This window comes from Chaetodon auriga, chromosome 7, assembly GCF_051107435.1.
Source record: "Chaetodon auriga isolate fChaAug3 chromosome 7, fChaAug3.hap1, whole genome shotgun sequence".
NCBI lineage: Eukaryota > Metazoa > Chordata > Actinopteri > Chaetodontiformes > Chaetodontidae > Chaetodon > Chaetodon auriga.
Genome location: NC_135080.1, coordinates 13670361 through 13688235, shown reverse-complemented (window position 1 = coordinate 13688235; position 17875 = coordinate 13670361). Strand labels below are relative to the sequence as shown.

At 41.9% G+C, this 17875-nt stretch overlaps 1 protein-coding gene across 2 annotated transcripts in view; it reads right to left on the bottom strand.

The window, feature by feature from the left end:
* The window catches only part of LOC143323143 (leucine-rich repeat and fibronectin type III domain-containing protein 1-like protein), a 164205-nt gene that overhangs the window by 74847 nt on the left and 71483 nt on the right, over positions 1 to 17875 (bottom strand). For both annotated transcript variants that reach the window (XM_076734808.1, XM_076734807.1), the window contains exon 2: positions 16781 to 16890. The gene's annotated coding sequence lies outside the window, so the exon portion shown is untranslated. The remainder of the gene's footprint in view (positions 1 to 16780; positions 16891 to 17875) is intronic.

The window sequence follows — 17875 nt, the reverse complement described above, 5'->3', positions numbered from 1 at the left end:
AGCTAAAAATAGCTGTAATTTGATACCTCACGTTCTCCATCCTCCCACAATGTAAAACACAGTGCAGAATCAATGAGTAGCTGTAAATAACATGCGCACGGACAATTCAGTTGTGCTATCAGCCTTTCCATTACACTTTCCATGTCGCTGAATATATTTCTCTCCATTACGCTTGATTATTCCCTCTGCCATACCTCTCCATCTCATTCCCCTCATACAACACATCATTCACCTGTTGTTTTCTCAATCATTTCTATGCTTTCTCTCTTTACTCACTCCATCATCCCTATTTTTATGCCCATGTGAATACATCACATTACACAAACAGTGTTGTGTAATTTGCTGGCAGTTTCTCAGTCCTTGCGTTGTATATATGACCTGCTCCTGGTCACTCCTCCCCTGCCCTCCTTCACCTTACTTTTTATAACTTAGTCCATAGGTGTCCATCACTCTCTGTAACTAATGGATTTTCCTTCAACCCAAGTCATTTTGCTTCTCAATCCCTCCGACTCGTAGACCTTTATTTATCCTACAGAGGATGTAAGTCTCATTTCTAATCCTCCCCTCCTGCTTATATTTTCACTCCCTTGCTTTTCTCATGATCATCTATCATGCAGGACCACTTCCTCAGTCTCTCCATGCTCGCTTCATGTTTTTCCCGCATCATCCATCGCTCACCCTGTCTCGCTCAGTTCGATGATGGCTTTATTGTAATGTATCTTTAATGTGTTTACGTTGCAGAAATTGGCACCAATGGTGATTTCAAATGGACAAATCCTTCATTTGGTTCACCCACTCTCATAGTCTGTAGCATAACTCTTTTTAAACATTTAGGCATGCCTCACTTGGTTCTCCCACACATCCAGACTATGTGTTTTTTTTCAGGCTTTTCCATTATGGACATGGGTTTTTCAATTCAGTGACCCAGGGCTCAAACCACTGACCTTCTCATTAATCCACGCTACCTCCTAAGCAACAGCTGCCCCACACAACTATATACAGGGGTATGACTTGGTCTAGATCTCAACTTGGACCCTACTGCACTTGGTCTTTGATTCAACTTCAGCGGTCTTGTCTACAGCCCTGATTGGTAAAGCCATGAGCGGTTTGTTTGTGGCTTAGAATGAGAATTTTACCCGGAGTCCATTTCTGCTGCATATGTGGGTGAAATATAATACAGGCAAAACAACGTGGGTCAAATTATGCATTAATATAACTCACACAGTGGCAAACGCAAATCCTTCACGGAGCTCACTGCTGTGTTAAATCATTCTTTGGCCAACATAAAACCCAAACTGCACCCATGTTGGACAAATGTTATGGGCCTGTACATGCACTCATTATACAATATTGTCTTGGTGGCCTTACATTAAATCAAAACAGAACACACTCAGTACCCATTTGGCCAAACACAAATGTGCCTCCCACTGACAAACATAGTTGCAGCCCATAAATCAGCAACACTTTTAATCCAGTTGGTACCCATATGAAGAGCTGCCCACCTATGGCTGGGAGGAAGGGATCCTACCAGCGGTGAGAAGTGCAGCAATAGTTTTTAATGAACAAGACTGAGGGCTGTGCCACTTCAGCACTTTTAGCTTCATCACCATAGAGATAGCTAAACGATGTTAAACCATGCCAATGCATGGCAGACCATGTCATTCCAATCATATGCACAAGTAACTCCGAGGCCTGGAATCTGAGAACATTTATATTTAGCACACTACATTCATGCATCATTTTGATTTCAATTAGAAAAAAAACATTAATCACGAAGAATAACGAGGAGCTCAGTCTTGACAAAGCTCTGAGGTTTGCAGGATAGAGAGCAAAAACAGAGCAGAACCATCAAATTGAGCTGGTAAATCACACCACACATTGCATTCGCCCACCAAATGCCAGACCGCCACCATCCACGAGCAGCAAAAGTGTCATCAAAATCAATTTTTTAACGCATTTTGAGACTCATTGTGCTAAATGTCAGGTCATTAAATGTTGGTATAATGTTTATTTATGTATAAAAGTCACAAGGAACAGAGAAAACACATCCAGTATCATTTTGCAGTAATTACACTGGAGAGCTCTGCATTGATAATCATTTTCTACAAGTGACTGTAAAAGCTGTCAGAACAACATTGGGGATGTCTCCAGCAGTGACAAATGTTTATGTTTTTATGTTTTTGCAAAGTAAGACACAAACACACGCTGACAGTCTCTTTGTTTTGCTTGACAGTATGATCTCTGCTTTGCATTTGTGAATCAATCAGCTTCTCCCAGGCAGAGTATTTTTCAATGTGTTCAGGGCAGATATTGTAGCAGACTGGGATGCCACATAGCTATGTGTGTTGAAAATACTCTTTTGAAGAGAATGGTCATTAGGTATGGAAAAGAAATGCAAGAGATACACAAAGGAATTCAAACAGCACTACAGGTACATTGCTGTGGGGGAAATGAAAGCAGTGCAACAGCCTAAACTGGACAGCTATGAAGACGGCAGTAATTAGCAACACATACTGCAAAAACACCACACATGTCCATTTTCTAACGAAAAAAAATGTTCTTCAGAGGTCATATCGACTCTACCTGTGAGGATTAAAGACAGCTCCTTGTGCTCTTTTCTCACAGCCTCTTTTTTTTTTTCATTGTTTCACATCCAATTGGTGGAAACAAGGAGGTGTCTTTACTAATTTGTTTGTTTCAAATATAGCAGACTGCAATGCTGCAGTGCTTACCCCATTTGAAGAAGCAATGGGCTTGAGTCACCTCTCAATTAAAGCGGACCAAATTCTGATTATGTCTTTGCTCTAAAGTCAGAAAGAGTATGATCAAAGTACCCAAAAGCTGGCCAAAACTCCTTTATTTCATTGCATACATAATGCGTTCACAGGATAATGGAAAACAAAGAGACAACAACGATGTTTACAGCGTTCACATTAAAGAATTTGAGATCAAAAGGCAGAATTTAGCAGTGGTCAGACACACTTAAACAGGTGAGCATTTATCTGAAGCAATTACCTGCGCAAATCACTAAAGACGCACACATAAATAAGCTTAGGGAGAGATGAGGAAGAGGCAGAGCGAAAGAGAGGGAAGAAATGATCACAGGAAACAGCACAACTCATAAAAGAGCAGAAAGGGAAGAGTGAAGGAAGAAAGGCCGGGGGAGTGAGAGGGGGGAGGACAATGGACTATGTGTGATCATTTAAAGACATGAGGAAATACTCAAGATGTAGGCTTAGCTTTATTTAATTTAAGCTGCACCACAGGGTTCACCTCAGACAGACAAGAACAGCTTCCTCCTGTGGAAGACACTCTCAATCACCTGGTGACTTGACCCACGTGCTCTGCTAATACCCCAGACTGAGGGGCTTATGCGCATTATCTTTCAAAATGATATCTCAAGTTCCAGAAATGAGTTTACATCCTGCCCCCAAGTTTGTTATCTCTGTCTTTAACAAGGTAAGGCATGATTTTAACCTCCGAGAAAGCAAATGTCATCTCATTTTCTTCTTAATTGCCCATTGAAAGATACCTTTACAATGGCAGCCCTTATTGCCTCCACCCAGGTCCTGGCTATGTGATGCTGTGTCTTCATGAATTTCAAGAGAATCTAATTTACTTAAAGGGCCTCCGGTCATAAATTGTACTTGAACTGACAACCTTTGATCAGCCAGGCTTACTCCCACTGAAGGAGCACACTTGTTGCATAAAAATGATCTTCTGTATGCATCAAAAACATACTATATCATGTGAATTGATGCAACCTGTACATTATAATACAATCTAAAAAATAGCACTGAAACTAATATTATGCTGACAATATCAGTGTTTGCTTACCCAATGAGCAAAATAACAGATGACAGCGGTAGTGAGTGCCTCCACATGCAACATTTTACTGGAGGTGTTTGAAGACTCAGAGATGGCTGTGTGTCTGTTGGTGACAATATTGGTATTTGCATATGAAATCAGATCATACTGTGAGGGATAATTGCTTTTGCAGATGTGTGATTTTTAGACCCAGGAATGTGAATGCTTTTAAAACCAATAACACTCTGGTATAAACACCAACGGTTTGCTTTTCTTCATTTAACACGCGAGAAATCAAAATAGACTCAGTGCACTTTTGGCTCAGCAATAGTTGATATATTATTGCACCTTCAACCTGGTTCTGTGCACCATCATTCATTAGATTATAATTGGAAATAATCCACTGGTGTGATCTTTGCACTCGGTACCAGCGATTCATCCATGTCTTTGTGTGTGGGTGTGTGGGTGTGTGTGTGTGTGGGTGTGTGTTCATGCTGTGGTGTGTTGTATATTTGCGCATGTTGTATGTGGTGCCAATTTGTGTGTGTGTGTGTGTGTGTGTGTGTGTGTGTGTGTGTGTGTGTGTGTATTTCTGGCCCCTCACTTATGCTGTGTCCAGCCTGCTTTCCCAGAGCACACTGCACCTCACAATGGAGATGGATTACCCTGTCAGCTTTCTCGCAGATCCACTGCAGAGTGTCTTGTGTGTATAATTTGCTGTATCTGTGCAAAATCCTGAATGTTTTCATGTGTTTGTCCATATGTGCTTACAGAAAGATTAACATATTTGCCTCTTTGAATCTTTGAATACACACACGGCTGGGTTCATGAACCCTGAAACCTCTGTGTGTCCAATGCATACATTTTTGTGAGTGTGTGCATAAATCTCTGTATGGCTGCGTGAACATGCACTCCAGTCATTACTGGATATAAGTGTTTGTCTGTAAGTGCTTGCTTGATGCTGTGCAGAAGTGCTTGCTTATGTGTCTACGTTTCTGTGTGCACAAGAGAACAGCCCTTGTCTTGCACGTGTGTGTGTGTGTGTGTGTGTGTGTGTGTGTGTGTGCGTGCGTGTGTGTGTGTGCGTGCGCGTGCGTGCGTGTGCTCCATCTATTTCTGCACAGTCTACCCTAGCAAGAACACTGGGTTATTAACGACCTCGAAAGCAGCATCATCCATCTGCTGCGTACACACAAACATACTGTACTGTACATACACACTCACGCAGACACGCACGCTCAAAGTTCACATGGTGTGAGTGTATTAGTTTAAGTGAGCGCATGCGTGTGTGTCTGTGTGCATATGCACCCATGTGTGAGGCTATAAGTGTACAAAGCTGTGCTGCAGCTTAATCTCTGTATAATGCAGTGGTGATTAATGGTGAAACAAATCTGTACAGCTTCCGCTTTCACATCACCAATATGTCAACTTTCACTGAAGCAAAACTACATCTGAGCTACAGCCTTCATCAATAATCAAACCTGATTGTGTTCTTATCCTGGAACGGATGGAGGGGAGGAAAAAAACTAAAGAATGGGTGAGACTGGGAGCAAAGAAAAAAAGGAATGGAAAAGCACGAGAGCGAGTGAACAGGCAGGTAGATAGCAGGGCAAGGCAAAGCAATGAAAAGAGATAAAGCTAAAGCAAAAACAAAGTGCTCCAACAGAATGGGGTATCTGTCAAAAGCAGTGGTGAAGGCAAAGCTTTGATTGGCCGCACAAAAACTTGGTGGGGGCTGTAACTTAGCAACAGCCAATGACACATGGATGGTAACAGTGAGGAGGTGGGAAGTGTGTGTGTGTGTGTGTGTGTGTGTGTGTGTGTGTGTGTGTGTGTGTGTGTGTGTTATGGTTGTGGGGGTGTAGTGAGAGTGTGTATATGGGGGCTGTGAGAAAGTGCAAGATTGGTCTGGAGATCTCGCAAGTAATGAATCTGGAGTGTTGCCGTCAGAGGGGGTGATTGTGGGGGAGAGAGATATATTCAGAGAGAGGGAGAGAGAGAGAGGGAGATGGCACTATAGTGTTGCATAAACAGTGCAGTCACAGTGTGGTGGTCCAAAGTTTATTTTTGTCCAAGATACGCATTGCAACAGCGTCCTGGTATTATGATGAAAAACCAACATGTGCTCAGAGGGAGAAGCTTTACCACGGGCCCATTAAGCTAAATTTTAATGAAATAAATACAACCATTTGTCTAATTTTAACTTCCCTCATAATTTGTCGAACCCCCAAAGTGCATCCAGACTCTCTCTGGAGTCTGTCATCACATGGGTGAAAGCATTTTTTGCTCTTATGTTATGCCAAAACTCATATCTGTGGGAATTGTGCAGCAGGCTGTTAACAGCTCTCATGAAAACACATTGCATTAAAGAAATAATTGAAAAACAACGTTAACTAAAGTAAAATATATGTTTTAAAAAGCAAGTAAAGTAGTTCAGCAACCACACAGCAAACACTGTCTGCAGTGAGGCAGTGCAGTCAGCTCTGCACCACTGGCTCTGATATGTGACTATTATATGTATTTTATGTGTATTGTATCAATTTAGTATTGTATGTATTTCATATTGTATGTATTGTACTGTATGTGAGTATTTTGTATCAACAACTCCAATTTGGATGCCATTGCCTTTAAAAGAGGCATGTAGCCCAGCACTCCAAGTATGCTTTCAATGAGTCCTTACTTCTATTTAAGTCGACGTTTATGCAGGGAATCGAGGGAATCGTTGATGGTTTTGTGTGGCACTGTCGTGTGAACATCTAAGCATTCAGGCAAGTCAAAGTAAATTTCTCTGAGCTCCTGCTGAACCCCGCCATAAATCTTTGATCGGCGTCCTTTGATCTGTCCAACTGACGATCTGTTCCACGTTCAGTCGTCAAACACTTGGACCTGGAGGAGCAAGGGTAAAAAAAAAAAAAAAAACAAAAACCCTGTGCCAGCAAGGATCCGCCCCACCGAAGTGTCCTCAAACAGTAAACCCAATCCCTGTTGGCTCCAGTGGTGCTGTTCTGGAGCTGACCCTGACCTTCCCGTGGAGGAGGACGAGACAGCACACACTTTCTCAGCGGAGATCAGTATTATTATCGTATGAGGTGTGCTGCTCACCTCTTCAAATCAATGGGAAAATGTGTGCTAGTTCATATCCTTGCCGGAGCAGCAGCAGCAGCCTCAGAAGCAGCGTTGTATTATAGATTTCAGCGAACACAGTGCCGCTGTTGGGTTAAGCCCTCCTTATCCTAATTCATTTTTTTATCCTCTTTAATTATTTTAAATGCGTTGCACAAGGTGGGTGATCAAAATGATCACCCCTCTCAGCTATTAATGCTCCTCCTGAACTTTATCTGGCCCTTCACAACCACACTGATTTTGTTTCATTGTATGATCCCATGAATAGACATATTCTGCATGGAGGCCAACACAGTTTCTGTGTTTCAGGTTGCTATGAATGGGTTAGCATTATCCAACCTGGAACTGCAACCTTGCTTTCAGCGTGGGTTTAATACAGTTCTGACACTGCTCTGCTTGGTATAAAGGTTGAATATAGATTTCTGCTGTATAATATAATGACTTCATGGTTATAATAAAATTTGTTTGGCAGACTTTGAATTGGCAGTCAGCCCTCGCCCACTAAACCGTACCTTCTGCTTTCCTCAATCGCCGAGATACTTGAACATGACTGCATGGCTGAGAGTTGTCGCATTAACATTTCATAAGTTACCCAAATTAGGAAATCCTATAAAGTTAAACATATCTGGGCATGCGGCGCACATGCGAAAGCAAGCCAATTAATATGAGCTTCAAGGAGAACGTGAGGAAGGCGCTTCTCCAAAAGAAGGAACGCTTTACACTTAGCGGAAAGTAATGCAAACATTAGAGAACTGGCTCAGAAAGCCGAATGCCCCCTTTGTTGGCAGTCTGTTCTTGTCATATTTGAGGGAAGACTTTCACGCTGCAGCCAGGAAAACAAGGATTCTGGAAAGCAGTGTTGTAAACAAATGGGATACAGTTGATCATCTCATTTTTCATGAGAAAGACTCTCAAAGCAGCCTTCGAAAAGTAGGAGCTGCCAATGACTTAGTCTGAGAAATGGAAATCCAAGGCAACCCCAGGGGGAAGCTGTAAGGTCAGAAAAATACAATTATTCTGTTGTGTTCCTCTTCTTAAAAATACTTGTCATATCGCATCACCGGTCCTCTGGCTCACACTCTGATTTTCTGACACTGTGGTACAGAGTCCTATCAAAGTAAACATCATCAAGTTGATAAGACGCCCCCTCCGTCATCTAAATCATTCTGCAGCCCGGCAAGCAAAGTTGGCTGGCCTGCAAACACACGTACACACACACACACACACACACACACACACACACACACACACACACACACACACACACAAACACACACTCACACACACACACACTGGCATAAAAAAGTACACACACCCACATAAGCGCTGGTACACACAGTTGCCCAGACAAAACCTCATCTCCAATGTGGATCTGATACACCTCTGGGATCTGAGCCACACACACACACACACACACGCACGCACACACACACACACACACACACACACACACACACGCACACACACACAGATGCTGTCTTTCAGGGATCTGAGCGGAGAAGGGAAACAGACATTTGCTAATGGCTCTTTTGTTACATGACTCTTTCGCTCTTCTCTCCTCCATCTGTTTATTTCTCTTCCTCGCCGTTTCGTTCTGTCACCAATTCTGTTTCTCTCAATCTATTAATCTCCTTTTGTGTCACCGTCATCTTATGTCTTTTCCTGTCTGTGTTCTCCCTCTCTGTCCTGCTCTGTATCGTCTGTCTCACGCTCTGCCCTCTGTCTGTCAGTACAGTAGATAATGAGGTGATTGTGGCGACTAGCTCAGTGCATCAATGCTTGTCGCACTGCACTCCATTGTAACACTAACCTCGGCCTCTGGTTTACTGTAATGCTAACCGCACGCACACACAGACACACACTCATCCCCGCTGCTGTCTCATGTCTGATACCAAACATCTTTCGCTTCCTCTCTTTGTCTTTTAGTGTAATATTTAATGTATACATCTAGTACTCTCTCTGTCTTCTGCACTTCTTTCTCATCTCTCATCTCAAGTCTAATTGAGGCCATCTGTGTTGCATCATTCTCGTTTTTCTGCTCCGATAGAGAGGTGCGGTGACTTCCCGTCACACCCTTCTGTCCGTCACAACAGCCTCTATCTCGCTCTCACCAGCGCTGCGTGATGTAATTGTCAGCTCCCAACATCAATAGTTCTATTTTTGCACCGACAGTATTTAACTTAAAGCTCTGCCTGTTGGTGTGTCTGGTCCAACCTTCTGTCTGTCTCTGTTTTTGCTTGCTTAAACGTTAGCTTAAAAAGATTTTGCATTTCAAAAGCAGACAAGTAATATTTGAACTCCTTTGGCCTTTCGCTCGCTTTCGTTATGCTGCTTTGATGTTATACTCCTGTAATGTCAGTAGATGTGTTTCTGAAACGCGTTTCTGCCGCGTCATAGCAATGCTCAGCTGCTTCCCACCGATAGCATGCATGTTTTTTGTAATAAATACATAAATACATTTTTTTGGGGGGTGAGGGGGGGGTTGAAACACAACAAGGGCCCCGTTGTAGACCCTCTGTAGCTTAGATACACCCCTGACATCCTTCCCCCTTTTTCTTCTTCATTTTTTGTTTTTTCTGGTGGAGTGGAGGCCGGTGACATACTGGTGAGTGGCAGCGCGACGTGTTTTTAAAACCTTCTCTTTTTCCACTTTTGGAAAAAAGGCTAAAAACATTTTTTGAATGCACAAGTTGAAAATGTGAAACCTCATTTCTCTCCGTACTGTTTCGCCGTCAACAAAGCTTGCAGTCACTTCTAGTCCTATTCCACTGATTTGAGTGTTAGGACGTGTAGCAAAGAGGTAATCATAGCAGAGAGGAGATGCAAACCAGCGACAAAGACAGCGACAATATCAACATGACTGCACTGTAAGCACAACCAAAGCAGCCAAGGGAATATGGAGATGTGGAAGCTGTTTGATCATCAGGTGTTTGATATGCTGGAACAAGCCGACACTCAAGTTCGTCAAGTCGACCTTGAACAAAAATTAAACTTTAAAAAGCTGACGGCGAGATGTTAGCGGGTTGATTTTAATAAAGACTCAGAAGTGGGGAAAGACAACAAATACAACCGATGTGTTGCTTGAACCTGCCTTGAGCGGGTTTCTGATACCGTAGCCTTGAGGTTCACGAGCCAAGGGGCCATGCTTACAACGTTTTCTCTCTCGCTTCCCTCCATCTATCCCATCTGTCTCGCTCATACACACCCCCACACTTTGTCTACACAGCAAGATGTCTCCAAATACTCACTACTGTAGCTAATAGGGTTCTGACATCAAACACTTCCCAATCTGAAACACTACTAAATATAGGCCTTTTCTTTTCATCAGGTTTCCCTTCATTCTTACTCCCTCTGCCTCTCCTTAATGGTTTCTTCATCAGTCACGATCCATTCTTCTCTTTCTTTCCTTTTCCCCCCTTGCTTGATTCCTTTCATGCTTTCTTCCATCCTTTTCTTCCTTCTTTCCTGCCTTCCTTCCTCTCTCTCTCTCTCTCTTTTCTGCTCTTATTTGAGGTTTTATGCAGGTTTGGCTGTGACAGATGCGTCTCATTTTGCAGGAAGCAGCAGCGAGCATTTCGGATTCTGCGATTATGATGATTGGGTTGTAATAATGGAAAAGAAAAAGGAATGGGAGAAGTAGAACTGATAGGGCAAAAATAAGTAGAGGAGAGGAGGCGAAGATGAGGAGAGGACAACAGAAACATGGAGAAATGGGACGCCAATCAGCATACAATCACTGGTGGGGGGGGGGGGGGGGGGGGGGGGCTAAAGTGGATCACAAAAGATAAGGGAGAAGAAAGTAGAAAGGGAGAGAAAGGAGAGTAGAGAAGAGGTTGGGGAGTCATGTGTGCCACTTGGTAGTCATCACAGAGAAGCTTTCTCCATTCAGGAACTCGGCGTGCAGCTGTCGCTTCAGGGAAGTGATCACACACACACTCAGCCACAGATACAAACAGACACACACACGCAGACACGCAGTACACTCGTGCACACACTATCTTTCTCTCTCACACACACATGCACGCATGCTTTGGGCTGTGCTTTGAACTGATCCCTGCCACTGGAGAAGCACACACAGAGAGCTGGCTGATAATAATATTATCCTATGGCCTTCATATGGTAATATGGTTTTATTGCTATGAAGAAATATGAATATTATGGCTTTCAGAGGCAGCTTAGGGAATTACATGGCTGTCATGCTTCTCAGCTTCAATAGAATATTTTTGATTCTCTTTTTATCTGAGGTCTGGGGTGGGAAATCTATTAAGTTATTTACCTTTGACGGCATGGTGCTGGCATGTTGTATATTCATACCTATGAGAATGTACAAAGGCGAAATGTATGGCATGCCTTAAGATGCCATTGAGTGAGGGTCATAGCTCAGTGGGGTAGACTGTCACACATGTGGATAAAAAGGACTGAGAGACAGGCTATGGCGTGATACAGCACAGTAAACACACATCAGGGTGAGAACGGAGAAGCTAAACTCAGACACTTGCGCCAGCATGCAGGATAGTTTAGCCCTGGGTTTGTATTGCAGAATCCAATTTCTGAAAATAATGCTTTTATAAGCAAATGTCATGCTCATTCAGTTCATAGGTGGGTCATTTCTTATGATCATAAGCACGTTGAGGACATTCTCATACAACCCTGCTTCCAATACAAAGTGGATATTCCACAGGTGAACAGGTTCATTGATAACAAGTGATGTGCTTTGCATCGTTTTGTCCATTATGCAACATTTTGGAGCTGCAGTTATCACGGCCGCTGTCCGTGGTGCTGAATCAGGGGCCATCCTGAGCAGGGTCCTCACTGGTAGGGGCTGATGGTCAATAGTTCTCTACTGCTAGAACTACTTGGATCTTTTACTTCAGTAAAAGCAGCAATGCTCCAGTCAAAAAGTACTTCATGTGCTGCATTCAAATTGTTACAATAGTATTAGCATAAAGGTCATTCCTGTTCATTGGACAAGCTCATCTTTTATTGAACCCGCAGCTCCGCCACTTGATCATAATGTTCTTTTTATGTTGGAACTGTCATGTCTGCCATTTTCCTCCCTCCTTTTTTCTTATTATTCTGTTTTTTCAATCAATAGCCTCTTCCAAACCTGTCGCCATATATCAATATGTCCATGATTAATCTCCAGATGAGGATCAATGATAATCTTTTTAAAAATTCAACAGTATTTGATATCTGCACATGGCACCTATGAGATTGTCAAAAATGTAGCAACAAACCAATGAAAATAATATGTATCCCCACGAGTGCATACAAAAAGATATTTGAAGGGTTTATAAATCTCTGTGTGTGCTTGAAAACAGTGATAGTTGTGAGCTGGATTATCATCTGCATTGTGTTGACAGAATTAGCTACATTTCCAATATGTTTCTTAATATAATAACAAAGCATTTTCCTTTTGCGTATGTACAGATTTTACATAAATACGCGCCGTAGCAAATGCATGTCTGCACGCACTCCCACAAAACTACATGTGTTGTGTTTCTTGACAGATCATTTAAATTTAACCGGCTGAAACAGGGTGAAGCAGCACAGAGAGGATCAGACGTTCACTTGTTTGCTTTCTGGGCTGCAGACTGGCAGTAAAATAACTTAAGCTGCTAGATAGTTTATGTCTTTGAAGAGTTCTAGATGAAGGGTTTACATAATATACTCAGATGGGTTTTGAGTTTTGAAAATAAGCAGGCGAAATGTCAAAAAACAATAACAAGACATGCAGATTTTTCTTCTCGCACAAATGAATGTTTCACTGACCGGCATGAGATTTAATTATGTGGGAAAAACACTATAATTAAATCATGATTATGGCGCGAAAACTATTTTTGCAAGGATTTCCAATGTGCTGTCATTATCTTATTCTGACGCAGTGAAAATTGCTTTTAGATAAAACTAAATAATAAAATTACACTGCACACCTAAACGCATCATAATATTGTCTGAGCAATACTGAAAGTCCTCATCCCCTGTTTGGGAGCATCATGGTTTTGCTAAAAAAGTAAATCCAAATAAGCTTTATATCAAGCTTTGCCATGTATGTAGAAAACATAACTTCATTGATATTTCTATCTTGTTTTCCCACTTTGATGAAACCACATTAAACCACGGGCCACATAGTACATCTACAACAAAGTGCATAATTAAATTAGCCTGGTGTCTGTGCATGTGTGTGTGTGTGTGTGTGTGTGTGTGTGTGTGTCTGCCGGGTGCAGTGATCACAACGTTTGACCTGTGTGAGTAACTGACGCCTCATTTGTGCCAAACAGTCATCAGAGTCACATGAATGGACCGCACTGTACGACCAGCTGCACACTCCAGTGAGAACTGAATCTGGCATGTTTTCACAAGCAGAATCACAGATTTGTGAACAGAAAAAGGCACCACAGAAAAAATGTTCAAATTTTTCACTGCTCCTCAATACACCGGTGCCTACGACCAGTCACAACGCCCACACGATGGTTTATAGTTTACATCGATGGAGTTACGCAAGTTTTAGTCAACTCTAAGTTTACTCCTTGTTTTTGAAGACTGTGAAGTTACTTTCTCCGAGCTCCTCCAACTGCAGAGGACATTAAACAAACTGTAGTAATTGTGCTCAGCTGCAATTTTGCTATCTGGGACGATCTATACGATGTTGCTCCTTAGTTTGCTACGTGTTGAGAATGTGGCTCCTCTTGACATGTTTGAACTGCTGTCTGCGCACTTAATCCGCATTGTTAATGAGAGGCAGGTGTACAGGATCCCATATGAAGCAGCAATGAAACAGCAGTTTCAGCTGCAACTTCAGCACTTCCCTTTTCTAAGTTTGAATACAGAAAAGGTGCAATAAAGTGATGGTGAAACAGCATTACATTATGTATATATATATATGTTCCTGTGCAAGGGCAAAACACACAATATCCAACCACTGCACCCTAACCGCACACAAGCAAATTGAAATGGTAAAGGTACGTTTTCACCAATATGGCAACATGTGCACTTAGAGACACTGCAGTAAGAGAAAACACATCCTAGTAGAAATGCAGTAGAAAAGCAACTTCTACACAACACAAATGTGTCTGGGGACGTGTTTGACAATTATTCTCACTCAAATTCTACGTAAAAGGACTTCCCAAAGGGCTAGCTTCACACAACCATCTGCCCACACACATACATGCACAAAGCACTCAGCGTGACCTATTCCAATCTTTCTAGGCTTTGTGAACTTGTGCATCTGTAGCTCTAAAGATGTAGACTTCAAATATCCAATTCTCTCATATCAATCCCCTTCAATTTTCGAGATAAGTAATCTTAGATAAGCTGAAACTTCTCTGATGCTACACTGCATACTTTGTTCCATTCAGATATGTAATCTATGAAGATTTCACAAGGGGATAAAGAAATAAAAATAGACTGCACTGTAACAGATATCACATAGTTCAAAGGAGAAATCTCGAGTAATCTCAGAAACTATTAGGCAGATAAGAAGTTCGTTGTCTGATTCAATGTCTCATTGTAAACTCTTGGAAAAGTAATTTTAATGTCAGAACAGCCTCATCTGAAGACACACCCATCAGCGTTGGATGGGTGGCTATTTTTGCCCCTCTGCCACGACGAAACAAACAAACTGAAGTGTAAAATGTCGTGGATGTTTGGGCCGTTTAGTTCACTCTAATAAACTGCTCATGGCAGATGTTTCTCCTGGGTGCTGGCAGAAAATAAAACAGCGTGAGGAAGGCTGGGAAGGCTACAAGCAAGAAGAAAACAGGATAGGAGTACAAATTGTTCTGCAACCTCTGTAATGAAATCATTTTTCAAACCACTTCTAAAATGGTGTGTAAGCCAGAGTTAATACGCTGTAAAAGGTTGGCTGCAGAGAGCTTCTGTAGCGGACTTAGACTTTGTACAACCTCTTGTGACTGCTGTAGTTCAGTATACATGCAGCTCGTCCTCACTGCACCTGCAAACAGCTATAAGCGCATGGTTTGTGTGTACATTTTGTACAGTGTAATATGGAGTTACAGCAGCATTGGAACTCAGGCAATAAGCAAAAGAAACAAAGTACAACAACAGTTCACTTCTAGTGAATAGTTCTTATTAATGGTACAATATACCAGTTGGCTGGCATTGACATAAAGGAGCACCTGCACTTTAAGTAAAAGGTCAGATAAAGAATGGTCCGGGCATAGCTTTACCCTTATTCTGCAAGTTGTTAAGAACCTTTGAATTGTGGCAGTTAAGTTAACCGTATATGTACCTTGAATCACTGTGTTCACCAGACACAGCAAATGCACTCGGCTGCAGAGAAGCATAAAGACAGAATGCAGTGACACAACGTCTAAAGGCGAGGGCCTCAAATGGCGTGAATACAATGTATACAACTGTCACAAAAGGGAGGATGGATGGCAATAAGAGAAAATACTTACTGTTGAAATGTTGGCGAAAATTGCTCACCTAAACTGCCAGAAAATGTTTGTTACAGTGTTGTGCTTTAACTGATTGCCTGACTTGTCTTCATGAGCGTTTTCGGGGTAGCTGCCAGTAGTCCCATATTGATGGCACTTCTAACAATAAAAAAAAGCTACACACATTACAGCTTCAGTGCTCAGGTGAATGAAAAGGCAGTGCACCTAACACTTCGCACAAAATCAGACAAAGCAAACAGTTTCCACTCAACAATACGTTTTGACGAATGCATTGGATCATTGCAGGTCTACCATTTCTCTCAATAGCCCTATCGATTACTTGCTCATTTTGGTCTCAGTATCTAGAATATTTTGTTGTTTTTGACCTCTGTGGTCGACAGGGTTAAACCACACTGTGCTCTGACAGGCTCACTGCCAAGATCTCCACTGTCTACAGTATGGCCCATTTGTTGCAAACCCAGCTGCGTCGGAAAGGTTTAAATTGGGTCAAATACATCTGACACATGTATGTTTTTGTGCCTCCTTATATCTGCAAATCAAAAGGAAAGCTTAATAGATTATTATTGCTATATGCACGACTAAGGTCACACTTCCATAGTAAGTATGAACACCTAAAAACAGACTGTAATAAAATTTAAAATGTGATTTCAGTTCATACAAACAGCAGGCAAGTGTGACAACTGATGATTTGCGAGTGCTGGACAATAACAGCTTATCCTCTGATTTACATCCCTCCAGCCATCCTGCGTTATTATAACTCTTTCTGCTCTGCTTAGCTGGCTGCCTGCAGACCTGTCTAGCCACTCTGCTCTTACAGTCCTGCTAATATGTCTGTAACAGAGGCAGAGCACTGGAACACAGCACTGCTTTCATTTGACATACACACTCAGCCACAGAGACACACGAGAACACATTTGCACTCACATGTGAAAAGTGTACTCAGCCTCATGTTATTATGGTGCATTGTGTAGGCGGGTACATGCATACATTTTTACACTCTCTCCGACACACACACAGACACACACAGGTGCATGCATATGCGGTTTGTTTTACCGACACACTTAGTTGTAACACCCATGCTACTAAATTCTGCATGTAAGAGAAAGAAATGTTCAAAACCTGCTGAGGGGAAGTCGTCCCCATGCAGGGACAGTTAGTGTAAGAAAAGAATATCATGTGTGAGTGCATTTTAATGATATGACTCAAAACATAATGTAACTCCTATACTTATTTAATTTCCCAGAGGGGACCATTAAACCTTTATTAACTTTAATTGGCAATATCTGTTCATATGTTTTGGATGTAATTAAAAAAAAAAAGAACAGCGCAAGCTCCTTGTCACAGATCCCAGCACAGTGCATTTGGCAGCCCTCAATTAGCACACTCTTAAATTCATATAGGGCAAAAAATACATGTGAAGCCACACCTACCTCTAGCTGGTGTGCTGTGATTTATTTAGACTCAACATGAAGATACATTGTGGGGACTGTTGGATGGACTGGAAAAAAAGGAGATGGCCCAGAGAGATGGATCCAAAGACCTGAGAAAGAGAACAGAGAAACAAGACAAGGGTTATTGCATGATTGCTTTTAGAGATATCCCTTCATTTGAGTGGTACTGTCTATAAACAGTGCCTGCACATCCAATCCTTTGTACATTGTAAGCCACTGCACTCCATGGCTGTCGTCAGAGATGGCAATCCATTAATACATACCAAGCTTTTCCTTTCACACAACACGTAGCATTGTTACTAAAAAGTGGATGTAAAGAATAGCTGCCAAAAGTTTCATTTTCTAAAGTGAACAGACAGACTTTGGGTATGCTAACAGCTCTTTGAGGCTGTACTGAGGCGCAGTGATGCTTTGAGCTAAATGCTAACATGCTCACAATGACAGTGTCAATATGTTGAGGTTTAGCAGGTATCATGTTAACCTTGTAAAACATCTACTGCAGCATGTCAGCAAGCTAACATTTGCTATTTTTGATGCGATGATGGTGGCAGATAAAAATTCAGGGGTTCACAATTCATCCTGATGTGACATGAACATGAACGTATGTACCTAATTTCATGGCAATCCTAAAGACACTTCAATCACTCAAAACCACAAATGTCAACTTCATAATGGTGCTGATGGAAGAGGAATACTCAAAGTTGCTAAGGTTAATCCTCTTGGGACCAGAACTGTATGTACAAACTTTCATGGCAATACATCCAATAGTTATAGAGATATTTTGGTCTCGACCAACGCGGTACAACCGAGCCGTATCAGCATCTGCATGGGTAAAAAGTAGAGCTTGTTTCTTTTTCAGGGACATTTTTAGGTGCACCAAACCAGGTTCAAAACTGTTCCTGAATATCAATATTTTGTTCATGCTTTAAAGGCCAGTCATCTTATATATACCTGCCAACATTTAGGTTTCAAAATACTGGAGGGTTGATGTTGTCAAATGGTGTGACATTTTGACAGCAGTTAACAGTAAGTTTCATGGGAGAAACAACAGAACAGAAGGGCGCTGGGAGAAGT